The sequence below is a fragment of the Coregonus clupeaformis genome, chromosome 1, assembly GCF_020615455.1.
Source record: "Coregonus clupeaformis isolate EN_2021a chromosome 1, ASM2061545v1, whole genome shotgun sequence".
Lineage (NCBI taxonomy): Eukaryota > Metazoa > Chordata > Actinopteri > Salmoniformes > Salmonidae > Coregonus > Coregonus clupeaformis.
Window position 1 is genome coordinate 19852730 of NC_059192.1, and position 26904 is coordinate 19879633.

At 49.0% G+C, this 26904-nt stretch overlaps 1 pseudogene; it reads right to left on the bottom strand.

Moving 5' to 3' along the window:
- The window catches only part of LOC123492043, a 95581-nt pseudogene extending 73047 nt beyond the window's left edge, over positions 1–22534 (bottom strand).
- Positions 22535–26904: the final 4370 nt, after the last annotated feature.

The window sequence follows — 26904 nt, forward strand, 5'->3', positions numbered from 1 at the left end:
GTGTCCAGGAAAGATTGCTATGGAGTTGACCACTCTCAGTACCCCTAACCATAGCTCTCAAAGGTGCCATCAAACTAGTATAATCCTCTACCCAAGCTGAGGAATAACCAGCAATACCCAGAAATGTCATCATTTCTCTGACTGTTCTAGGTTTTGGAGCCTTACGAATAGTTTCCACTTGCCTGTCCGAAATGTTTCTGTGGCCATGAGTTATGTTTTGACCTAAATATACAACTTTCTCCTGGCAATATTGCAGCTTTTTCTGTGAAACCTTATGCCCCTTTTCTGCCAATACCTGTAGTAATTTAATTGAGTCCCTATGACATGTTTCCTTATTTTGTGAGCAAACCATTATATCATCCACGTACTGAATGACAGTGCTCTGCAATATCTGATCTATCCCTACCAAATCCTCCTTCAGTACTTTATTGAAGATATGAGGCGAATGCCGGTACCCCTGTGGCATTCTACTGTACTCATAGAACTGTCCCTTATATGTGAACCCAAATAAATTCTGACTCTCTACACTAAGTGGAACACTGAAAAATGCTCCACATAAGTCTAGTACTGTAAAATGTGTCGCATCAGGAGGAACTTGGGCTAACAAGGTATGAGGGTCTGGCACTTCTGCTGGAAAGTCAGTCACTACCTCATTTACTGCTCTCAAATCATGAACTACACGATAAGTTCCATCTGGTTTTTCTACAGGCCACAAAGGCGTGTTACTCCGAGGGTTTTTTGTTGTCCTTAAAACACCTGCTTTCGAAAGTCCTTCAATTTGTGGTTCAATCCCTTGGATTGCTTCATCTTTCAATGGATACTGATTTTCCATGGAGGTCTGGCTCCTGGTCGAAGTTCAACTTTCACAGGTTGGGCTGATTTCACAAGTCCAATATCAGTACTATGTTGAGACCACAACCCTTCTGGAACTTGTTGCAACATCTCCTCTTTCATAGAGTCTGAATCCATCTTCATATTGCAAATAGATTCATGTGTCATTCCTACAGCCTGTGGCTCTCCTTGTCCTTGAGCCGAAATCATTATTTTAAGAAATCGTTGATCTTCACTTCTCCAGATCGCCAAATTCTCTTTAATTGGTCTGAAACTAAGTTTCTCTGCTTCTGTCATCATTTCTCCTATTTGCTTTTGCTCATAGCCTTCCGAAAACCAACAAGGTAACATGTGGCACACTCTCTCAATATCAAATTCTTTATTCAGATAGTCGTCTGTGTTTATCTTCATAGCTGCTCCTTGTGGTCCTAAAATAATGCAACTTGAGCTAAGTTGAACATTCTTCGGTTGATGACTCAACCATTCCTCTGAGTGTGGTTGGGCATCCTTCTTGAAATACTTGAGCGTACAATGGAATGGATATTCCGGAAGCTTTGCATCCGGCATATTTGCAACAATAAATCTTTCCCATATCTTAGCCTGCTTCATAAAATCTTCACTGAGATTTCCAATCCAGAATACTGAAGACGAATCCATCTCCGTCATCATCGACAATTGGTAAACCTTTTCCTTTGGCATTTCTATCAGACAGCCGTCTGGTGTACATCTTATTGTACAGTTCAACTTACACAATGCATCTCTTCCCAACAATGCAACAGGTGTATGTTCTGATACCAGTATGGGTATTGTAATTTTCTGATCTTTATAGCAGAGCTCAATTGGTTCCGTAAGAGGAATCAGCTGTTTTACTCCCTCAAATCCGATTGTCCTAACGAGTTGATTGGACATAGGGAGATGTGTAGCATCTTCAGGTCGAACACAGGTGAACGCAGCTCCGCTATCCGCCATCACTTCCAATGGTCGGTTGTTTATTTTCACCTCAATTGTTGGATCTTTATCTGGTCCTGATGCTACCAGCTGACACCCCCCTTTCGGATCATCTAGGCACCTCTAGAATCCTTGCTCCGGACCCCTGTAGGGGTTTACCGGTCCTCCAGATGATCTTGACTGGCCCCTGTATCTTCCTCTAAAATTCCCTCTGTTTCCTCCTGACCAATTGCACTCACGGCCATAGTGACCAACCTGTCCACAATTATAACACACCTCTGGAGACTGCGGGAAGTATGGCTAAAATCTTCCTCCCCTTTCTAATCCTTCTCGTCCTCTTCCTCTCCAATTCTGTGTCTGTCCAGAAATTGGCTGTGGATATGAAACAACTGGTGCCGCCATTGGTGGCTGGTACACTTGCGGTTGGAACTGTTCTGGTTGAAGCTGTGGCAGTGATTGTTGGTTTGGTGCACACTGACTCTGCATAACCAAAGCTTGTTTCTTATCCTTTTTATTCTCCCCCAGTTGTATTTGATTGAGTTTTCTGAGAGTTTCTTCGTCCTGCTCTTTCTGGTTGAGTTCCTTTTTCCTGTACAGATCCACTTGATGAGCTATGTGATCTGTATAGACACCTTTTGTCATGCTTCCAAGTCCAACCACTTCTGCCAGTTTGCTTCTTACTGGTGAGGGCAGTCCCATTTGCAGTTTAGCTCTCAAAATTGACTGCTCAATTTGACTCACATCTGGATCATTTCCAGTAATATTTATCCACACTTGATGAACTCTTGACACATAGGCTCTCGGATTTTCTTGTTGTCCTAGCGGGTCAATCAGAATATTATCAGGATGCACATTTGTTGGAAATGTATCTTTCAATGCTCTCCACAGACGATTCCTACTTGCAGCCAACAATTCAGGATCGTTCACTGCAGTCCCTACATATCTAATGAGTCCAGCTCTCTGAAAGACTTCTTCCATATCTGGAATCCCAATGAGATTAGCCAACAGTCTCTTAACGTCTCCTATGGCTGACTGTGTTCCCACCGTAATTTCTTCCAATTTCGAAATCCAAGGATAGGCCCCATTTTGAAGAATAGGCAACTTCTCAAGTATATTTGACATATCGGTATTTTGCAACGGCTTATATTCAAAGTTTTGACCTCGAATGATAACTGGTATCATTTTGCTCGTGGTCTCTTTCCTTGACCTTAATGCATATTTTGTCTCACCTTTTTTGGATTCTTTTTTCAGCTGTTTCTCCTTCTGTATGGTCAGCGTCTGGAGTTCTTCCTCTAGCTCTCTTACCTCTCCTGCAGTCCTTGCATTCTCCAGTTCTGATAAGCATCGGTCTATATCTCCTTCTATTTCTTCTGTGCCAGTCTTTGCAGGATAAACTCCTTTCGAATACACAGCACCTTTAGTCTCCTCTTTATCGCTGTCTTCATCTTTGCTTTCCTCAGCACTCAAATATATTGTATCCTTCTTCTACCCTTAGTTTCTCTGTCGACTTCTCTTCCTTTAGCCTTTTCTCCATACCTTTTTTCCCTTATCGTTGGTATCTTTCATCAGTTTTTGTCCTTCATCTTCGAACAGTTTAAGAACACCCAGCTCCCTTTGTCTCTTTTCTTTACGTCGTTCCTTTTGTTTTCCCTTCTTCTGATCTGCCTTGTAAATTGACAGAAGCACTTTCATGATGTTGATGACGTCAGGGTTAAGAGTCCCTTCCACTGGCCATGGTTGTTCAATGTCAGGCCAACGTTTGTTCCATTTGCCGGATAATCTCGCAATACCCTTAACTAAAGGATTACTATGTTCCACTATATCAACCGGTGTAATAACTTTCATAGCCTTGCTATCCTTTCTCCCCATTGTAACTACTCTTTTATATTCCTTTATTGTGAACTATTTTATTTTAGCCTATATAGCCTATGGCTTCCCCCCTTTAATTATTAATATAACCTAAACAACCCCCAAAAAAAAATATATATATTATTTTTTAAAAATCAATAAAAATATGAATATAAAAAATTCTATTAAAAATTTTATCCAACAAATATTTTTAATTGAAAATAAAAAAATCAATTAAAAAATCAATTAAAAATCAATTAAAAATTATGAATAATTAACACCAATCTTTTATTTCTACACCTATCTTACCAATTTATCAATTAGTGGCCCACTTACCTTAACCCATCCGGAAAGTGAATACCAGTAGTCAACTTCACAGCAATCCCAAAAACAATGACTTTCAATCTACAACACTACCACACTCATAAATTCCATTGTTTAATATGCACCCAAGTATCTTAATACCACAGAATAATGTCAGTACCTGCTTTCCAACCGAACCCCCAATCAAGCCCAGTAATGCACAGAGACACCAAAATGCAAATTTTATTCAAATGATCAGTCTGTTGCCAAGCGTCTGAGAAATTGTCATTGCATCCAACATCCTATAGGGAAAGATTTGTAGACAAAAAAGCACTGGCCTGATTTTGAATGATCCTCTGCCTGCGTCACACCTTGTCACGTCACGCACACGTAAGCCCCTCCTCTCTCTGTCCTTTGCTCTCGTCCTATAGCCTCTCATATGACAAGGGAACAAAACGGTACAGACAAGCATTTAAAGTTTATACACTTAACCAAGTTATCCACATTCAATATTCCCCCACTCATATTTGCTATAAGACTGAACCCAGGACTAAATAGATCGCTCAAAACATTTTTATTTTATTTTAATCCGTCATTTAATTCAATTCATTACACTCCGTCAACATATGTTTAATTTATAAATTCACTATATCTCAACAAATAGTTTCATGTTCGAATAACAGTCACTTTAACGATTTAGAAGATTCGTGTCCAAATTCCCCTTGTCTGTGGCTATTTCTCCCCCTGCAGGGTAACCCCACAGACCTATGACCCTTACCCACAATGCCGTGTTTGTAGTTTTAGCAAATAACCTCATGTCGTAGTTTTAGCGCCGTAAAATCAAGCGCATGCGCGCAAATCCATTTAACCCTATGATTGCCACACAATAGAACGCCAGCGTTCTACCTCAGTTCTCTATTTTACACTTATAGTCAGACAATTACACATAACAGAGCTCACATTTGCGTAGAACTTTGACTTCCACACACACACAGACATATTTTAAGAGGCTTATCCTATCGCAATAGGACCTCTAAGGATACGTTAGCATGTAGCACACAACACAATTAGCCTTAGCATTAGCATTAGCCGCTATGTACCATGTGGCATGAAACACAATCCAGCATTTAGAATTAGCCTTAGCCTTTAGCTAACTGCGGCCTACCACGCCCTAAGTAACCTTGCATTGTGCCTAAATCATTGTCCATATATCCCCTGCTAACTTTATGCTGCCGTGAGTTCTGGATAATTATATGAGCGGTCACCCCAAACGAATAACCCGTCGACTATAAGATGAGCATAACATACACTATAACCCGTCCACCTCATGGTTCCCAGAACCAACCTGACCCCACACTAGCGCGTTGCAAGGATTTTATGGCCCACTCCTAACGAGTCGCCTCGTTTCGAGGTCTTTAACAGATTCACAATGCTCTAATATTGCATACGTATTCCTGACTTTATTCTGCCAATATCGGCCGTTAATATCTGCCTTCAATTGCTGTACAATTTTAGAATAATTATTACCAGACTCCTAATCGACCACAACACCCCACATCAACAACGACCCAAGTACTTTTAACTGTACACCTTCAAAGCCCTCTCATGAATGAGCGGGATAACTAATGCCCAAATTTTGTGAGTAATCTCACCTTTAAAGCCGGCTTGGAAGTAGTCAACTCGCGAGTCCAGGAAAGGAACCAAAAACGATGAAATCAATATCCCGGACGAGCCCCCATTTGTAGTGTCTGTTGTTGGTGGTTGTTGCCGTCAATCAAGGAGTCTGCTTAAGCTGCACCGTGTTCAAAGGCTTTTATTAAAATCACGAGGTTACAGCGTAAGTTACAGACCCGCGGAGTCTGGAGAAGCCCCGTCCCAATTTAATCTGAATGCTTCTGACCCTTCTTCGTTTTTCCCCCAGTATATATAAACTCCCAAGATGTGGGTGGCTCCCTCTACTGTCCAATCCCCTGTCTACAACACACTTCCTGTCTGTTGTATGTGGCGTTACACTAAAACATTCCCTCTTGATACTAAAATCAACATTATTTCAGTTCCACTTAAAACATTTAACAAAGGCATAATCCTAATACACGACACCACTCCAGGACCTCAAAATCTCACGATACATGGCCCCATTCATTATTTCCTTTACACTGATCAGTCGTCCTGGTCCCTTTGCAGAAAAACAGCCCCAAAGCATGATGTTTCCACCCCCATGCTTCACAGTAGGTATGGTGTTCTTTGGATGCAACTCAGCATTCTTTGTCCTCTAAACACGACGAGTTGAGTTTTTACCCAAAAGTTATAATTTGGTTTCATCTGACCATATGACATTCTCCCAATCCTCTTCTGGATCATCCAAATGCACTCTAGCAAACTTCAGATGGGCCTGGACATGTACTGGCTTAAGCAGGGGGACACGTCTAGCACTGCAGGATTTGAGTCCCTGGCGGCGTAGTGTGTTACTGATGGTAGGCTTTGTTACTTTGGTCCCAGCTCTCTGCAGGTCATTCACTAGGTCCCCCCGTGTGGTTCTTGGATTTTTGCTCACAGTTCTTGTGATCATTTTGACCCCACGGGGTGAGATCTTGCGTGGAGCCCCAGATCGAGGGAGATTATCAGTGGTCTTGTATGTCTTCCATTTCCTAATAATTGCTCCCACAGTTGATTTCTTCAAACCAAGCTGCTTACCTATTGTAGATTCAGTCTTCCCAGCCTGGTGCAGGTCTACGATTTTGTTTCAGGTGTCCTTTGACAGCTCTTTGGTCTTGGCCATAGTGGAGTTTGGAGTGTGACTGTTTGAGGTTGTGGACAGGTGTCTTTTATACTGATAACAAGTTCAAACAGGTGCCATTAATACAGGTAACGAGTGGAGGACAGAGGAGCCTCTTAAAGAAGAAGTTACAGGTCTGTGAGAGCCAGAAATCTTGCTTGTTTGTAGGTGACCAAATATTTATTTTCCACCATAATTTGCAAATAAATTCATTAAAAATCCTACAATGTGATTTTCTGGAATTTTTTTTCCTCAATTTGTCTGTCATAGTTGACGTGTACCTATGATGAAAATTACAGGCCTCTCTCATCTTTTTAAGTGGGAGAACTTGCACAATTGGTGGCTGACTAAATACTTTTTTCCCCCACTGTAACAGTATAATCAATCACAAGCCATTTCCTGACTCTGGCTCAGACTCCCTACTTGTGTATCGCTCGGTACCACACTCCACATCACTTAGTCTTATTGCCTCATCCTCCGTACCATTCTGTACCACACTCTGTCTTTATAATTAGCTATATTTTAATGTTTATAGTCTAGAAAGATTGACCAGGTCTTTATAATTAGCTATATTTTAATCTTTATAGTCTAGAAAGATTTACTATTTTTATCCTATGGTCTGACCTTGGGTACCACTCGGTACCATGGCTCTGTATGGTCTACTGAAAAAATACACATCCCCCCTTTGGGACTTAATAGGTCCCACACTTCATATATATATATATATATATATATATATATATATATATATATATATATGACACTTGAAATGTATATAGTGACTAAGATATGAATACTGGGATATACAGTGACTAACACAACATCATGTTTATGATGTAGCTCAGCTGGTAGAGCACGGCGCTTGTAACGCCAAGGTAGTGGGTTCGATCCCCGGGACCACCCATACACAAAAAATGTATGCACGCATGACTGTAAGTCGCTTTGGATAAAAGCGTCTGCTAAATGTCATATTATTATTATTATATATGACAATTCATGTACTAAGATTATATTTTTAAAACATTACTTATTCAAACAGTGACAATATAAATGTTTTTACTTAAAATAAACAATATAAGAGTTTCTTCTCAATATGTTAAAATATGAGTACTAGAATCCTAACACATAAAATAATGCAGCTTTGTTTTAATCATAATATCTTTTTTAAGGCAGTTATCTTGCGGTTTGTATAAGCAATACATGAAATACTAAATCCTTTGTAATATTATTATTCATAATACAATCCCTTATGTTTTACAAGGCCTAGTAGTGCTTGCTCTCCCTTTTGGACACCTCCCTAACAACTATTTTCTGAATCTAAGCAGAACCTGTTTAGGGGATTAAGAGACATGTCCATGGACACTTGTAACAGGAAACTCTATGTTACATGCATATACTACATAGAGAAAACATGAGAGTGGCCAAACCTAATTTTTTAGGATTCCAGGTTTTCCTCAGGTATCCCAAATGGGACTCCTAATTCAAACCCCAGCATCAATTTAAATGTTGCCTCAACTACTTTCCTTAATTACTACTTAGACAATTTATCAGAACTAAAGTAATATGAAACAGGATATAAGTCTGGGAGATGAATATCTCCAAGTCCAGTGTGTTTCAGCTGTTGCTTGTCCTTGTAGTCATGACAAGCCCATCCACCTCCTACCACTACCCCAGACAGATATTCTAGGTTGCCATAAGGGCAGTCAAGTGGTCCTCATTGTTGTGAGGGCCAAGCAGGGCTCTCCCAATAATGACCATCTGCTTCTGGGCCTCCACTCCGGGCCGGCGTTGGTCCCTTTTGCTCAGGACTCCCTCTATGATGACCATCTACTTCTGGGCCACTACTTCGGGCCGGCGTTGGGTCCCTTTGGCTTGGGACCTTCTTCCGTCACTAGGGTCTCGGCATCCTCAGCTTCGTCATCTCTCGGTCGTCGGGTTCCATGCAGTACTCTGGTGCAGTGGTTTAGATGATACCAGGTTGAGCTCCCTTCGACCCTTACGGCAGTTGGTGTAGCCTGGATGAAGGTGTAGGGTCCCTCACGTCTCTGTTCATTCCACTTCCTTCTGAAGACCCTGACGTAGACCTTCTACCCCGGGACCACTGGTCGCGGTGGATTAGCCTCTGGTTTTAGTACTCTGCTTCTCTCCTGTTTGTATATAACTTCATACATGACAGTTAGTTGCCTGATATACCCTTCTAATTCCCTTTCCATTTGCTCTAGAGGCGGACCCTCATATGGTCCCCTAAGCACCGGCACTGGCATGGTTCAACCTGTAAGCATTTCATGCGGTGTTAGATGCATTATTCTGTTAGCTTGCATGCGATAACTCTTTAGTGCCAGAGGTAAGGCCCCCCAAAAAATATATAAAATAACACTGTCTGTTAAATCAAAATAACTAATGAAATTAAAATGATAACACTTGATAACACCTTAACTTAATTGTATCCCATAAGGTAATTCAAGGAATAGCAAAATTGACTAGTGACAGGTTTCCCTCATTCAGGGCTAGTTGTCTTTCTCTGTACTTGTCATGGTATTAATCATACATAGGCATATTGCTAAATTATAAACTTCTTCCTAATTATTATTTATTACATACTACATATAAATCTCACACAATGTCTCTAGCTTTCTAGTGAGGGTGATCAGGCCTCACCAGAAAGTCAGAACAGAGGTCAGAGGTCATTCAACCCCATTTAGGTGAGTGTCTCTTTCCCTTTTCTTCCCCTTTACCTTAGATATTATTTAACAACATTTAAAACATTTTGTGTAACAGGTTTACATTGGGTTTTTTCAGTACATTTCTATCAGGACAATTTACATGTGTGTAATTAAAACTATTTGATGTGCCATATAAAGTGTATTATTTATAACATGAAAAATCCACTAAACCAAAAATAAAAACCCTACACAACTACCAAATATTCATAATAGGTGGGTTGTGTGTGCTGGTGTAGGGCAAAAACAAACAAATGGCTAGGCCTTATTTAATTTGGTAGCTCCCTCTTATGGCCTAATTATAAGATTGCTGAGTTCTCCTCAGCTCACAGACTCAGGAAACATTCCAAAGAGAGATAATGAAACTCCCATTCTCCTGGAAAAAAAAGTGTAAATTTCGTTAACATTCACTATAGTACATGTTAATAAGCCATCCAAATGTTTTAACTACAACCAAAATATGAAGATAATTCCACTGTACTCCATCAAATTATTAATTGTTTGTTTCAATCTAATTCCTTGTATATATAAATTGCTGTCCTTTGTAAGTAAACAAAAACAAGTGTCTACTTTCTTATGCAAAAGGAACACAAAAAAATGCTCCACATAAGTCTATTACTGAGAAACATTTTGCATCTAGTGGAATGTTTGTTAACAGTGTGTGTGGATTGGGTACCTCTGCTTTATAGTCTTGAACTACCTCATTCACTGCTCTCAGGTCATGAACCAGTCTCCACTTCTGTTTGTCTGCCTTTAGTACTGGTAGCAGTGGCATGTTACAGCCACTCTGGGTTTTAACCAGTACCCCTGCTTTTATCAGTCCTTCTACTGAATTCCTGCCTTCGGTGTCATTGGGTATTGCTGTTTCCTGGAGCATCTTATGCTTCCATTGCTGACCCTTGTTTCCCTATTACAAAATATTGCGATCTCATGGAAGCCGGTTTACCCCATGCCTTCCTTAACCATAGTTCTAGCAAATTATTTTGATATAGATCATATTGCAGTGTACAATGATAGCCTAATTTTGGTACTCTCATTTCTGGAACTTGAGCCCTGATACATTTTCCCCACTTCTTTAATACCTCTTGTATTGGTGATTCTATATTCCCTATCCAGTATACATTTGTTGTTTTGTCTGTAGCCATCATCATCTGTGGACATACCCCTTCCTGAACTATTATTAGTCCCTCTGATGTGCATTTAATTTGGATGCCCATTCTACACAGTGCATCTCTTCCTAATAGATTAACTGGAGTTTGTTCTGATACTAATATACAGTGGGGAGAACAAGTATTTGATACACTGCCAATTTTGCAGGTTTTCCTACTTACAAAGGGGGATGAGGGACAGTCAGGGAAGGGGACGAGGTGCAGTCAGGGAGGGGGTGAATGGGGCAGTCAGGGAGGTGGACAAAGGGGCAGTCAGAGGGGGGTGAAAGGGACATTCAGGGAGGGGGTGAAAGGGGCAGTCAGGTAGGTGAACGAGGGAATGTCAGGGAGGGGGTGAGGGGCAGTAAGGTAGGGGGACGAGGGGCAATCAGGGAGGGGGGTGAGGGGGCAGTCAGGAAGAGGGACGAGAGGCAGTCAGGGTGGGGGACGAGGGGCAGTCAGGAAGGGGTTGAAAGGGGCAGACAGGGAGGGGGACGAGGGGCAGTCAGGGAGGGGGTGAACGGGGCAGTCAGGTACAGGGACGAGGGGCAGTCAGCGAGGGGAACGAGGGACAATCAGGGAGGGGGACGAGGGGAAGTCAGGGAGGGGTGAAAGGGGCAGTCAGGGAGGGGGATGAGGGGCAGTCAGGGAGGGTGTGAAAGTGGCAGTCAGGTAGTGGGACAAGGGCCAGTTAGGGTAGGGACGAGGGGCAGTCAGTGAGGGGGCGAGGGGAGTCAGAGAGGGTGTGAAAGGGGCAGTCAGGTAGGGGGATGAGGGACAGTCAGGGAGGGGGACGAGGGGCAATCAGGGAGGGGGTGAGGGGGCAGTCAGGGAGAGGGACGAGAGGCAGTCAGGGTGGGGGACGAGGGGCAGTCAGGAAGTGGTTGAAAGGGGCAGACAGGGAGGGGGATGAGGGGCAGTCAGGGAGGGGGTGAAAGAGGCAGTCAGGTACAGGGACAAGGGGCAGTCAGCGAGGGGAACGAGGGACAATCAGGGAGGGGGACGAGGGGAAGTCAGGGAGGGGTGAAAGGGGCAGTCAGGGAGGGGGATGAGGGGTAGTCAGGGCGGGTGTGAAAGTGGCAGTCAGGTAGTGGGACAAGGGGCAGTCAGGGTGGGGACAAGGGGCAGTCAGTGAGGGGGGCGAGGGGGAGTCAGGGAGGGTGTGAAAGGGGCAGTCAGGTAGGGGGATGAGGGACAGTCAGGGGAGGGACGAGGGGTTGTCAGGGAGGGGGTGAATGGGGCAGTCAGGGAAGGGGACGAGGGTCAGTCAGAGAGGGGGTGAGGGTAGTCAGGAGGGGGGTGACGGGCAGTCAGGGAAGGGGGTGAAAGGGGCAGTCAGGGAGAGAGACGAGGGGCAGTCAGAGAGTGGGTGAAAGGGACACTCAGGGAAGAGGTGAAAGGGGTAGTCAGGTAGGGGGACGAGGGGCAGAAAGGGAGGGGGACGAGGGGCAGTCAGGGAGGGGGTGAAAGGGGCAGTCAGGTAGGGGGATGAGGGAAAGTCAGGGATTGAGTGAGGGAGCAGTCAGGGGGAGGAACGAGAGGCATTCAGGGAGGGAGACCAGAGGAAGTCAAGGAGGGGGAAGAGAGCAGTCAGGGAGGGGGACGAAGGGCAGTAAGGGAGGGAGGGTATGAAAGGGGCAGTCAGGTAGTGGGACGAGGGGCAGTCAGGGAGGGGGACGAGGGGCAGTCAGGGAGGGGGTCAAAGGCTAAGATGGCTCTGTATGGTCTACTGAAAAAATACCCAAAATGGGCAGTCTGGGAGGGGGACGAGGGGCAGTCAGGGAGGGGGATGACGGGCAGTCAGGGAAGGGGTGAAAGGGGCAATCATGGAGGGGGTGAGGTGGCAGTCAGGGAGAGGGACGACAGGTAGTCAGATAGTGAGACGAGGGGCAGTCAGGGTGGGGGACAAGGGGCAGTCAGGAATGGGTTGAAAGGGGCAGACAGGGAGGGGGACGAGGGGCAGTCAGGGAGGGGGTGAAAGGGGCAGTCTGGTACAGGGATGAGGGGCAGTCAGCGAGGGGAACGGGGGACAATCAGGGAGGGGGACGAGGGGAAGTCAGGGAGGGGTGAAAGGGGCAGTCAGGGAAGGGGACGAGGGTCAGTCAGGGAGGGGGATGAGGGGCAGTCAGGGAGTGGGTGAATGGGGCAGTCAGGGAGGTGGACAAAGGAGCAGTCAAAGGGGGGTGAAAGGGACACTCAGGGAGGGGGTGAAAGGGGCAGTCAGGTAGGGGGAAGAGAGCAGTCAGGGAGGGGGCCAAGGGCAGTCAGGGAGGTTGTAAAAGGGGTAGTCAGGGAGGGGGACGAGGGGTAGAAAGGGAGGGGGATGAGGGGCAGTCAGGGAGGGGGTGAAAGGGGCAGTCAGGTAGGGGGACCAGGGACAGTCAGGGGAGGGAGTGAGGGGGCAGTCAGGGATGGGGACGAGAGGCAGTCAGGAATGGGGACCAGAGGAAGTCAGGGAGGGGGAAGAGAGCAGTCAGGGAGGGGGACTAGGGCATTCAGGGAGGGTGTGAAAGGGGTATTCAGGGAGGGGGATGAGGGGTAGAAAGGGAGGGGGGAGGGGCAGTCAGGGAGGGGGTGAAAGGGGCAGTCAGGTAGGGGGACGAAGTGCAGTCAAGGAGGGAATGAAAGGGTCAGTCAGGGAGGGGGACGAGGGGCAGTCATGGAGGGTGTGAAAGGGGCAGTCAGGTAGTGGGACGAGGGGCAGTCAGGGAGGGGGACGAAGGGCAGTCAGGTAGGGGGAAGAAGGGCAGTCAGAAAGGGGGCGAGGGGCAGTCAGGGAAGGTGTAAAAGGGGCAGTCAGGTAGGGGGATGAGGGGCAGTCAGGGAGGGGGATGACGGGGCATCAGGGAGGGGACGAGGGGCAGTCAGTGAGGGGGACGAGTGACAGGAGTGGGTGAAAGGGGCAGTCAGGAGGTAGGTAGGGGAACGAGAGAAAGTCAGAGAGTGGGTGAGGGGGCAGTCAGGGAGGGGGACGAGGGGCAGTCAGGGATGGAGACGAGGGGCATTCAGGGAGGGGGACGAGGCAGTCAGGTAGGGGGACGAAGGGCAGTCAAGGAGGGGGGCGAAGGGGAGTCTGGGAGGGTGTGAAAGGGGCAGTCAGGTAGGGGGATGAGGGACAGTCAGGGAGGGGGACGAGGGGCAGTCAGGGAGCGGGTGAATGGGGCAGTCAGGGAGGTGGACAAAGGAGCAGTCAAAGGGGGGTGAAAGGGACACTCAGGGAGGGGGTGAAAGGGGCAGTCAGGTAGGGGGACGAGGGTCAGTCAGGGAGGGAGTGAGGGGGCAGTCAGGGAGGGGGACGAGAGGCAGTCAGGGAGGGGCACCAGAGAAAGTCAGGGAGGGGAAGAGAGCAGTCAGGGAGGGGGCCAAGGGCAGTCAGGGAGGGTGTGAAAGGGGTAGTCAGGGAGGTGGACGAGGGGTAGAAAGGGAGGGGGATGAGGGGCAGTCAGGGAGGGGGTGAAAAGGGCAGTCAGGTAGGGGGACCAGGGACAGTCAGGGAGGGAGTGAGGGGGCAGTCAGGGAGGGGGACGAGAGGCAGTCAGGGATGGGGACCAGAGGAAGTCAGGGAGGGGGAAGAGAGCAGTCAGGGAGGGGACTAGGGCATTCAGGGAGGGTGTGAAAGGGTTATTCAGGGAGGGGGAAGAGGGGTAGAAAGGGAGGGGGAGGGGCAGTCAGGGAGGGGGTGAAAGGGGCAGTCAGGTAGGGGGACGAAGGGCAGTCAAGGAGGGAATGAAAGGGTCAGTCAGGGAGGGGGACGAGGGGGCAGTCATGGAGGGTGTGAAAGGGGCAGTCAGGTAGTGGGACGAGGGGCAGTCAGGGAGGGGGACGAAGGGCAGTCAGGTAGGGGGAAGAAAGGCAGTCAGAAAGGGGGGCGAGGGGCAGTCAGGGAAGGTGTAAAAGGGGCAGTCAGGTAGGGGGATGAGGGGCAGTCAGGGAGGGGGATGACGGGGCATCAGGGAGGGGGACGAGGGGCAGTCAGTGAGGGGGGCAAGGGGGAGTCAGGGAGGGTGTGAAAATGGGCAGTCAGGTAGGGGGATGAGGGACAGTCAGGGAGGAGGACGAGGGGCAGTCAGAGTGGGGGTGAAAGGGACACTCAGGGAAGGGATGAAAGGGGTAGTCAGGGAGGTGGACGAAGGGCAGTCAGGGAGGGGGATGAGTGGCAGTCAGCAAGGGGGGCGAGGGGGAGTCAGGGAGGGTGTGAATGGGGCAGTCAGGGAGTGAGACGAGGGGCAGTCAGAGAGGGGGTGAAAGGGAAACTCAGGGAAGGGATGAAAGGGGTAGTCAGGGAGAGGGACGAGAGGCAGTCAGGGAGGGGGACCAGAGGAAGTCAGGGAGGGGGAAGAGTGCAGTCAGGGAGTGGGACGAGTGACAGGAATGTGTGAAAGGGGCAGTCAGGAGGTAGGTAGGGGAATGAGAGAAAGTCAGAGAGGGGGTGAGGGTGCAGTCAGGGAGGGGGATGAGGGGCAGTCAGGGATGGAGACGAGGGGCAGTCAGGGAGGGGACGAGGGGCAGTCAGGGAGGGTGTGAAAGGGGCAGTCAGGTAGTTTGACAAGGGGCAGTCAGGTAGGGGGACGAGGGGCAGTCAGGTAGGGGGACGAAGGGCAGTCAGGGAGGGGGGCGAAGGGGAGTCAGGGAGTCAGGGAGGGTGTGAAAGGGGCAGTCAGGTAGGGGGATGAGGGACAGTCAGGGAAGGGGAAGAGGTGCAGTCAGGGAGGGGGTGAATGGGGCAGTCAGGGAGGTGGACAAAGGGGCAGTCATAGGGGGGTGAAAGGGACATTCATGGAGGGGGTGAAAGGGGCAGTCAGGTAGGTGAACGAGGGAATGTCAGGGAGGGGTGAGGGGCAGTAAGGTAGGGGGACGAGGGGCAATCAGGGAGGGGGTGAGGGGGCAGTCAGGGAGAGGGACGAGAGGCAGTCAGGGTGGGGGACGGGCAGTCAGGAAGGGGTTGAAAGGGGCAGACAGGGAGGGGGACGAGGGGCAGTCAGGGAGGGGGGTGAACGGGGCAGTCAGGTACAGGGACGAGGGGCAGTCAGCGAGGGGAATGAGGGACAATCAGGGAGGGGGACAAGGGGAAGTCAGGGAGGGGTGAAAGGGGCAGTCAGGGAGGGGGATGAGGGGCAGTCAGGGAGGGTGTGAAAGTGGCAGTCAGGTAGTGGGACAAGGGGCAGTCAGGGTAGGGACGAGGGGCAGTCAGTGAGGGGGGCGAGGGGGAGTCAGGGAGGGTGTGAAAGGGGCAGTCAGGTAGGGGATGAGGGACAGTCAGGGAGGGGGCGAGGGGCAATCAGGGAGGGTTGAGGGGGCAGTCAGGGAGAGGGACGAGAGGCAGTCAGGGTGGGGGACGAGGGGCAGTCAGGAAGTGGTTGAAAGGGGCAGACAGGGAGGGGGGACGAGGGGCAGTCAGGAGGGGGGTGAAAAGGGGCAGTCAGGTACAGGGACGAGGGGCAGTCAGCGAGGGGAACGAGGGACAATCAGGGAGGGGGACGAGGGGAAGTCAGGGAGGGGTGAAAGGGGCAGTCAGGGAGGGGGATGAGGGGTAGTCAGGGAGGGTGTGAAAGTGGCAGTCATGTAGTGGGACAAGGGGCAGTCAGGGTGGGGACAAGGGGCAGTCAGTGAGGGGGGCGAGGGGGAGTCAGGGAGGGTGTGAAAGGGGCAGTCAGGTAGGGGGATGAGGGACAGTCAGGGAGGGGGACGAGGGGTTGTCAGGGAGGGGGTGAATGGGGCAGTCAGGGAAGGGGACGAGGGTCAGTCAGAGAGGGGGTGAGGGGTAGTCAGGGAGGGGGGTGACGGGCAGTCAGGGAAGGGGTGAAAGGGGCAGTCAGGGAGAGAGATGAGGGGCAGTCAGAGAGGGGGTGAAAGGGACACTCAGGGAAGAGGTGAAAGGGGTAGTCAGGTAGGGGGACGAGGGGCAGAAAGGGAGGGGGACGAGGGGCAGTCAGGGAGGGGGTGAAAGGGGCAGTCAGGTAGGGGGACGAGGGAAAGTCAGGGATTGAGTGAGGGAGCAGTCAGGGGGAGGAACGAGAGGCATTCAGGGAGGGAGACCAGAGGAAGTCAGGGAGGGGGAAGAGAGCAGTCAGGGAGGGGGACGAGGGGCAGTCAGGGAGGGAGGGTATGAAAGGGGCAGTCAGGTAGTGGGACGAGGGGCAGTCAGGGAGGGGGACGAGGGGCAGTCAGGGAGGGGGTCAAAGGCTAAGATGGCTCTGTATTGTCTACTGAAAAAATACCCAAAATGGGCAGTCAGGGAGGGGGACGAGGGGCAGTCAGGGAGGGGGATGACGGGCAGTCAGGGAAGGGTTGAAAGGGGCAGTCAGGGAGGGGGACGAGGGGCAGTCAGAGAGGGGGTGAAAGGAACACTCAGGGAAGGGGGTGAAAGGGGCAGTCAGGGAGGGGGAGGGGGACGAGGGGCAGTCAGGAAGGGAGACGAGGGGCAGTCAGGGAGGGGGACGAAAGGCAGTCAGGGAGGGGGATGAAAGGCAGTCAGGCAGGGGGTGAGGGGGCAGCCAGGGAGGGGGGACGAGGGGCAGTCAGGAAGGGGGAGGGGGACGAGGGGCAGTCAATGTGGGGGGCGAGGGGCAGCCAGGGAGGTTGTGAAAGGGGAAGTCAGAGAGGGGGTGAAAGTGGCAGTCAGGGAGGGGGTCAAAGGGGAAGTCAGGGAGGGGGACGAGGGGCAGACAGAGAGGGGGACGAGGGGCAGTCAGGGAGGGGGTGTAAGGGACAGTCAGGTAGGGGGACGAGGGGCAGTCAGAGAGGGGGTGAAAGTGGCAGTCAGGGAGGGTGTGAAAGGGGCAGTCAGGTAGTTGGACGAGGGGCAGTCAGGGAAGGGAACAAGTGGCAGTCAGGGAGGGGGTGAAAGGGTCAGTCAGGGATGGGGACGAGGGGCAGTCAGGTATGGGGTGAACGTGACAGTCAGGGAGGGGGACGAGGGGCAGTCAGGGAGGGGGTGAAAGGGGCAGTCAGGGATGGGGACGAGGGGCAGTCAGGTAGGGGGTGAACGTGACAGTCAGGTAGGGGGACAAGGGGCAGTCAGGGAGGGGGGAAAGGGGCAGTCAGGGAGGGGGACGAGGGGCAGTCAGGGAGGGTGTGAAAGTGGCAGTCAGGTAGTGGGACAAGGGGCAGTCAGGGAGGGGGACGAGGGGCAGTAAGGGAGGGGGTTAAAGTTGCAGTCAGGGAGGGGGACGAGGGACAGTCAGCGAGAGGGTGATAGGGGTAGTCAGGGAGGGGGTGAAAGGGGCAGTCAGGGAGGGGGACAAGGGGCAGTCAGGGAGGGGGTTAAATGGGCAGTCAGGGAGGGGGACGAGGGGCGGTCAGGGAGGTGGTGAAATGGGCAGTCAGGGAGGGGGACGAGGGACAGTCAGCGAGGGGACGAGGGGCAGTCAGCGAGGGGGTGAAAGGGGCAGTCAGGGAGGGGGACTAGGGGCAGTCAGGGAGGTGGCGAAAGGGGCAGGCAGGGAGGAGGCAAAACAGGGGGTTCATGTGGGTCACACTGGGTTTCAAAGAGGCAGCTTTTGTTTTGTGTCAAAGTCTCGTTCTGTTCTCTAGCCGTGGCGTCAGGATGGGGATGGGGTGGACATGGATCTGAACAGGGCCACATATCATTCTGGGGTTGGGGTGACCTCCTGTGGACATCCCCTTCACTGTGTCTCTGAATAGAGATTTCTAGAGGATGACACTTTGCAGAGGAATCAGAGCCTTGACTAATGACAAAGCAAGCCTCGGATGCTGTCTCACAGAATGATTGGGTTTGCTGCCTGTAGGCTAGGGCCTCATTGTCATTGAATGGTATTGGATGAAAACCTGCAGACAACTGTCAAAGAAAACATGAAAAAACAGCTGTGTGGTTCAATTAAATCAATTGATAAATCTAGTACCAATTATCAAGAGGAAGGGAAATCAGCACACTGCAGCCCTTGAGGACTGTACTAGGAGGCTAGAGTTGAATTCCGTAGCTGTTGGCGTGAACTCACTGGGCCAGGGATAGAGGAAATATGACCTTAAGGCTCGCACCAAATGTGGACCTAGCGTTTGTCTGCAGATTGTTCAGGGCACTGTGTTTTAGGGGCCACCCACTGTAGATGTCCGACTGCCAACACTTTTCATGCGATTACATGTCAAATTGGTGCGCACTGTTCGCAAATTATGTTCAGAGATGCTAAGTAATGTATTGGTGTGTCTGAACCCTCAGGATCAAACCCAAGTCAACGAGAGTGGGGGGCTAGGGGGAGTAAGAGACCATCAGCAGAGCAGACGTACTGGGGGAAGGAACCTGTTAGCTTGCCTGTAAGTGAGTGAGTGATTGAGTGAGTGAGTGAGTGAGTGAGTGAGTGAGTGAGTGAGTGAGTGAGTGAGTGAGTGAGTGAGTGAGTGAGTGAACATCGGCAGACAGAGAACACATCCCTTCTCTCCTTCCTTCCTGACGGCACCACTAATCACCACGACCAGAAGCTTGGCACTAACATTACCAAATGGAGGCCAGGCGGCCAGGCAGACAGAGTGGTATGTATATCAGCCAGCCAGCCAGGGTTCTGAGAGTCATCCAGCCATACACCGCCAGGTAAACAAATATCACACAGGCCATTAATCCCTCTAATTTCCCTGCCTTGCCTTCCACTAGGTCCCTGCACACCCAGGGCTGTGTCCCTGCTCTATAGCCAGTCTCTACGTATTGCAGGGGGATGGAGGGGAAGGTGGAGGGGAAGGAAGGAAGGAAAACAACAAAGCCATTAAAAGCGGGGAGCCGGTGAGTGGTCGTGCCACAAGTCATGATCGTCAGCGCGGGCCTGGCGGTCTGTACCGTGGCCCGGTGGGCCGGGGCAGCGAGGTGTGCTAATGTGGATGACAAGCCGCCAACGCACTCACTGGGGCTAATGGTCAGATAACACCCCCCCCCCTTCACAATGCCTCTGCTTGAATTCACATGCAAATTTGTGTGTGTGAAATGTTCAAGCACTTTCCCAGACATGATATGCCAATAGTATCAGGAAGGATTTCTGTAATTTTGTTAAAGTAGCACGAGTCCAGTAATATATATATATATATATATATATATATATATATATATATATATATATATACACAGTATCTCACAAAAGTGAGTACACCCCTCACATTTTTGTAAATATTTGAGTATATCTTTTCATGTGACAACACTGAAGAAATGACACTTTGCTACAATGTAAAGTAGTGAGTGTACAGCTTGTATAACAGTGTACATTTTCAGTCCCCTCAAAATAACTAAACACACAGCCATTAATGTCTTAACCTCTGGCAACAAAAGTGAAAATGTCCAAATTGGACCCAATTAGCCATTTTCCCTCCCCGGTGTCATGTGACTCATTAGTGTTACAAGGTCTCAGGTGTGAATGGGGAGCATGTGTGTTAAATGTGGTGTCATCGCTCTCATACTCCCTCATACTGGTCACTCTAAGTTCAACATGGCACCTCATGGCAAAGAACTCTCTGAGGATCTGAAAAAAAGAATTGTTGCTCTACATAAAGATGGCCTGGGCTATAAGAAGATTGCCAAGACCCTGAAACTGAGCTGCAGCACGGTGGCGAAGACCATACAGCTGTTTAACAGGACAGGTTCCACTCAGAACAGGCCTCGCCATGGTCGACCAAAGAAGTTGAGTGCACGTGCTCAGCGTCATATCCAGAGGATGTCTTTGGGAAATAGACGTATGAGTGCTGCCAGCATTGCTGCAGAGGTTGAAGGGGTGGGGGGGTCAGCCTGTTAGTGCTCAGACCATACGCCGCACACTGCATCAAATTGGTGTGCATGTCTGTCGTCCCAGAAGGAAGCCTCTTCTAAAGATGATGCACAAGAAAGCCCACAAACAGTTTGCTGAAGACAAGCAGACTAAGGACATGGATTACTGGAACCATTTCCTGTGGTCTGATGAGACCAAGATAAACGTATTTGGTTCAGATGGTGTCAAGCGTGTGTGGCGGCAACCAGGTGAGGAGTACAAAGAGAAGTGTGTCTTGCCTACAGTCAAGCATGGTGGTGGGAATGTCATGGTCTGGGGCTGCATGAGTGCTGCCGGCACTGGGGAGCTACAGTTTATTGAGGGAACCATGAATGCCAACATGTACTGTGACATACTGAAGCAGAGCATGATCCCCTCCCTTCGGAGACTGGGCCGCACGGCAGTATTCCAACATGATAACGACCCCAAACACACCTCCAAGACGACCACTTCCTTGCTAAAGAAGCTGGGGGTAAAGCTGATGGACTGGCCAAGCATGTCTCCAGACCTAAACCCTATTGAGCATATGTGGGGCATCCTCAAACGGAAGGTGGAGGAGTGCAAGGTCTCTAACATCCACCAGCTCCGTGATGTCGTCAAGGAGGAGTGGAAGAGGACTCCAGTGGCAACTGTGAAGTTCTGGTGAACTCCATGCCCAAGAGGGTTAAGGCAGTGCTGGGAAATGATGGTGGCCACACAAAATATTGACACTTTGGCCCCAATTTGGACATTTTCACTTAGGGGTGTACTCACTTTTGTTGCCAGCGGTTTAGACATTAATGGCTGTGTGTTGTGTTATTTTGAGGGGCCAGCCAATTTACACTGTTATACAAGCTGTACACTCACTACTTTACATTGTAGCAAAGTGTCATTTCTTCAGTGTTGTCATGTGAAAAGATATACTCAAATATTTACAAAAATGTGAGGGGTGTACTCACTTTTGTGAGATACAGTATATATATCTCCCTCTCTCTCAATTCAATGGGCTTTATTTGCATGGGAAACATACAGTATGTTTACTTTGCCAAAGCAAGTTAAATAGACAAGAAACTCTCTCTCTTATCTGGTGTTAGCCTGCTGAGCTAAAGCCGAGGCATTAGCTCGGGGAACCAATGCAAGTCTTCGGGTCTCAGGCAAGGTCACTTTTCAGGCAAAGTTTCTCAGCAGTCTGAACAAGGAACCCTGAAAGCCTATCTTCAACAGAAAACAACTTCCCTCGACTATGTTGCCCTGATAATGTCTATTGCCCACTCACCTTCCAGTCTGCCGTGCTTGGTGAGGACCTTGACCAGAACCACATACCTGCTGGAATCCAGAGACACAGAGGAATCCTTAAGGCTAGAGAGAGAGAGAGCGAGAGAAAGAGAACATATTTTTAGATCATAGGTGTGTGAGATCTCGAACGTGGCCGATGCAGTTCATATGTCACAATTGCATCTCCCTACAATTCAGATTCCTCTACCCTCCCCAACTTCTCAATGCCTCCCCCCTCCTCCTCTTGGCAGAAGCTTTGCAGGGGAGTGGGAGACAGAGAGCTTAACGTGAGTGCAGCCTTTCTCTTTCTGAGGGGTGACAGAGGCAGGGTGTGGGGCGAGGAGAGGAGAGACTGGGGGTATGTACGCACCGGATTGATCAGAGCGTCCCAGTCTACAGGCCTGGCCACTGCATTAACGTCTCCCCTCATCCAGCTCATGTTAACCTTTCATGCTTGGCTGAACCGAGCACAGGGGAATGTGTGTGTGAGTCCCAATTAATTCACAGCTCTCTCTTCAAGTTCAGCGCATCTTCCACATTGTCATGGCGGCAGCAGAGGTGGATGAGGGTGGCGTAGCCCCCGGCAACCATGTCTGCCTTGTGTTGGCTCTTCAGATCCAGAGCCCTGTCCAGTTGCTGTCGGACAGAGGAGAAGACGTCTTTAAATCAACCTTCATCTCACACATTTAATCATAAGGCTGAACTGATTGGTTCACAGCTGCAGAGCCCATTAGGACATTAAAAACTATTATTTAATTGGCTCTTACCATGACAGGGAGTCAAGCAGCAGATTATCACTCTGGAACAACCAGGTTTTACGCTTAACAAACATCACCCAAAATAGAGAGGGCATGTGTGCTGAGACTGTACCTCCCCAGAATACGGAGTGAGGATGTGTTGTTTCAGGGTAGCTCCTACTGGTTTACTGTCAGCCTTCAGCTCAGCCAGCCTCTTCTCCAGTGCCATCCAGACCCAGACCGGAAGACAGACAGATGTTACACACACACTTCCCCAACAACTATCACCTATATCTCCGAAACCCAACGACTATCACCTATATCTCCGAAACCCAACGACTATCAACTATATCTCCGAAACCCAACGACTATCACCTATATCTCCGAAACCCAACGACTATCACCTATATCTCCGAAACCCAACGACTATCACCTACATTGCCTTTGGAAAGTACTCAGACCCCTTGACTTTTTCCACATTTTGTTACGTTACAGCCTTATTCTAAAATTGATTAAATAAATACAATTCCTGAGCAATCTACACACAATACCCCATAATAACAAAACAAAAACAGGTTTTTATAATTTTTTGCAAATGTATTAAAAATTTTAAACAGAAACACCTTGTTTACATAAGTATTCAGACCCTTTGCTATGAGCTCAGGTGCATCCTGTTTCCATTGATTATCCTTGAGATGTTTCTACAACTTGATTGGAGTCCACCTCTGGTAAATTCAATTGATTGGACATGATTTGGAAAGGCACACACCTGTCAATATAAGGTTCCACAGTTGACAGTTAACGTCAGAGCAAAAACCAAGCCATGAGGTCGAAGGAATTGTCCGTAGAGCTCTGAGACAGGATTGTTGTTCGAGGCACAGATCTGGGGAAGGGTACCAAAGCATTTCTGCAGCATTGAAGGTCCCCAAGAACACAGTGGCCTCCATCATTCTTAAATGGAAGAAGTTTGGAACCACCAAGACTCTTCCTAGAGCTGGCCGCCCGGCCAAACTGAGCAATCGGAGGAGAAGGGCCTTGGTCAGGGAGGTGACCAAGAACCTGATGGTCACACTGACAGAGCTCTAGAGTTCAGTTGAGGAGGGGAGAAGCTTCCAGAAGGACAACCATCTCTGCAGCACTCCACCAATCAGGCCTTTATGGTAGAGTGGCCAGACGGAAGCCAGAGTTTGCCAAGAGGCACCATTCCTCTCAGACCATGAGACACAAGATTCTCTGGTCTGATGAAAGCAAGATTGAACTCTTTGGCTTGAATGCCAAGCGTCACTTCTGGAGTAAACCTGGCACCATCCCTATGGTGAAGCATGGTGGTGGCAGCATCATGCTGTGGGGATGTTTTTCAGCGGCAGAGACTGAGAGGCTAGTCAGGATCGAGGCAAAGATGAACGGAGCAAAGTACAGAGAGATCCTTCATGGAAATCTGCTCCAGAGCGCTCAGGACCTCAGACTGGGGTGAAGGTTCACATTCCAACAGGACAACTACCCAAAGCAAACTGCCAAGACATTGCAGGAGTGGCTTCAGGACAAGTCTCTGAATGTCCTTGAGGGGTCCAGCCAGAGCCCGGACTTGAACCCAATCTAACATCTCTGGAGAGACCTGAAAATAGCTGTGCAACAACGCTCCCCATCCAACCTGACAGAACTTGAGAGGATCTTCAGAGAAGAATGGGAGAAACTCCCCAAATACAGATGTGCCAAGCTTGTAGCGTTTACCCAAGAAGACTCGAGGCTGTAATCGCTGCCAAAGGTGCTTCAACAAAGTACTGAGTAAAGGGTCTGAATACTTACGTACATGTGATATTTCAGTTTTTTATTTTTTAAATAAATTAGCAAAAATGTATACAATATAATTGGCATATATTACTCTTACTGAATTTCCACGTGGGCGAGGATATTGGAAATTTAATCAAAGCCTATTGGATGATAACTTGTTTTTAACTAGGACAGAGGAATTTATAACTGATTTTTTCCGACATAACATAGGTACAGCAAATCCCTATCGCCCTCCAGGTTCCCTTGGAGAGTTCATCAATGAGCTTGACGCCTTGATAAGTTCCTCTCCTGAGGATGGCTCACCGCTCACAGTTCTGGGGGATTTCAACCTCCCTACGTCTACATTTGACTCATTTCTCTCTGCCTCCTTCTTTCCACTCCTCTCCTCTTTTGACCTCACCCTCTCACCGTCCCCCCCTACTCACAAGGCAGGCAATACGCTTGACCTCATCTTTACTAGATGCTGTTCTTCTACTAATCTCACTGAAACTCCCCTCCAAGTCTCCGACCACTACTTTGTATCCTTTTCTCTCTCCCTCTCCTCCAACACTACTCACTCTGCCCCTACACAGATGGTAATGCGCCGTCGCAACCTTCGCTCTCTCTCTCCCGCTACTCTCTCCTCTTCCATCCTATCATCTCTTCCCTCTGCTCAATCCTTCTCCCTCCAAACTCCTGATTCTGCCTCCTCAACCCTCCTCTCCTCCCTTTCTGCATCCTTTGACTCTCTATGTCCCCTATCCTCCCGGCCGGCTCGGTCCTCCCCTCAAGCTCCGTGGCTTGATTACTCATTGCGAGCTCACAGAACAGAGCTCTGGGCAGCTGAGCGGAAATGGAAGAAAACTAGACTCCCTGCTGACCTGGCATTATTTTCACTCCCTCCTCTCTACATTTTCTTCATCTGTTTCTGCTGCTAAGGCCACTTTCTACCACTCTAAATTCCAAGCATCCGCCTCTAACCCTAGGAAGATATTTGCCACATTCTCTCTCTCGCGGCTCACTCTTGGATTGCGTCCTACCTGACCGGTCGCTCCTACCAAGTGGTGTGGCGAGAAGCTGTCTCCGCACCACGTGCTCTCACCACTGGTGTCCCCCAGGGCTCAGTTCTAGGCCCTCTCCTATTCTCGCTATACACCAAGTCACTTGGCTCTGTCATATCCTCACATGGCCTCTCCTATCATTGCTACACTGACGACACACAACTAATCTTCTCCTTTCCCCCTTCTGATAACCAGGTGGCGAATCGCATCTCTGCATGTCTGGCAGACATATCAGTATGGATGACGGATCACCACCTCAAGCTGAACCTCGGCAAGACAGAGCTGCTCTTCCTCCCGGGGAAGGACTGCCCGTTCCATGATCTCGCCATCACGGTTGACAACTCCGTTGTGTTCTCGTCCAAGAGTGCGAAGAGCCTTGGCGTGACCCTGGACAACACCTTGTCGTTCTCCGCTAACATCAAGGCGGTGACCCGATCCTGTAGGTTCATGCTCTACAACATTCGGAGAGTACGACCCTGCCTTACACAGGAAGCGGCACAGATCCTAATCCAGGCACTTGTCATCTCCCGTCTGGATTACTGCAACTCGCTGTTGGCTGGGCTCCCTGCCTGTGCCATTAAACCCCTACAACTTCATCCAGAATGACGCAGCCCGTCTGGTGTTCAACCTTCCCAAGTTCTCTCACGTCACGCCGCTCCTCCGCACACTCCACTGCCTTCCAGTTGAAGCTCGCATCTGCTACAAGTCCATGGTGCTTGCCTACGGAGCTGTGAGGGGAACGGCACCTCCGTACCTTCAGGCTCTGATCAGTCCCTACACCCAAACGAGGGCACTGCGTTCATCCACCTCTGGCCTGCTGGCTCCCTACCTCTGCGGAAGCATAGTTCCCGCTCAGCCCAGTCAAAACTGTTCGCGCTCTGGCACCCCAATGGTGGAACAAGCTCCTCACGACGCCAGGACCGCGGTGTCACTCACCACCTTCCGGAGACATTTGAAACCCCACCTCTTTAAGGAATACCTGGGATAGGATAAAGTAATCCTTCTACCCCCCCTTTACTCCAACCCCCCCAACAAAAAAAACATTGTAAAGTGGTTATCCCACTGGCTATAAGGTGAATGCACCTATTTGTAAGTCGCTCTGGATAAGAGCGTCTGCTAAATGACGTAAATGTAAATGTAAATGTTTAAATGTGCCTTTAGAGGCCATGCAATTCAGTACTCAACTCAAAAACAAAAGCAATTTAGGTCAAAAGAGTCCATACTAACAAAGGAAATAGAAGGTCTAACAGAACAGATAGATAGCAATAAAAACTGTAACATAGAGATTCAGAATAAATTAGAGGAAAAACCTAAAGAAATTGAGAAACTTATTCAAGAAAGATCAAGTGTAATATATTATAAAAATAAAGCAAACTGGATGGAATATGGGGAAAAATGCACCAAATTCTTTTTTAATCTTCAACATAGAAATGCTACCAAAAAGAATTTACTGAAACTGGTTACAAATGACGGAGTCCCCCATGATTCACCAAGTGATATTTTGAAGGAAGAAACAAAGTACTTTAAGCATATGTTTTTGTTTCAGTCACCTCCATCTCCTCTAACTGAAGCTAATTGTATAGTTTTTTTCTTCTTCTATTGATAATGGCAAATTAACAGCCATACAGAAAGACTCATGTGAAGGTGAAATTACAGAGGAGGAACTTCTGGATGCAATTAAAGAAGTCCGGGAGAACTCCAGGGTTGGATGGCATACCAGTTGAGGTATACCAAACCTTTTTTGATATACTCAGAGGACCGTTATTAG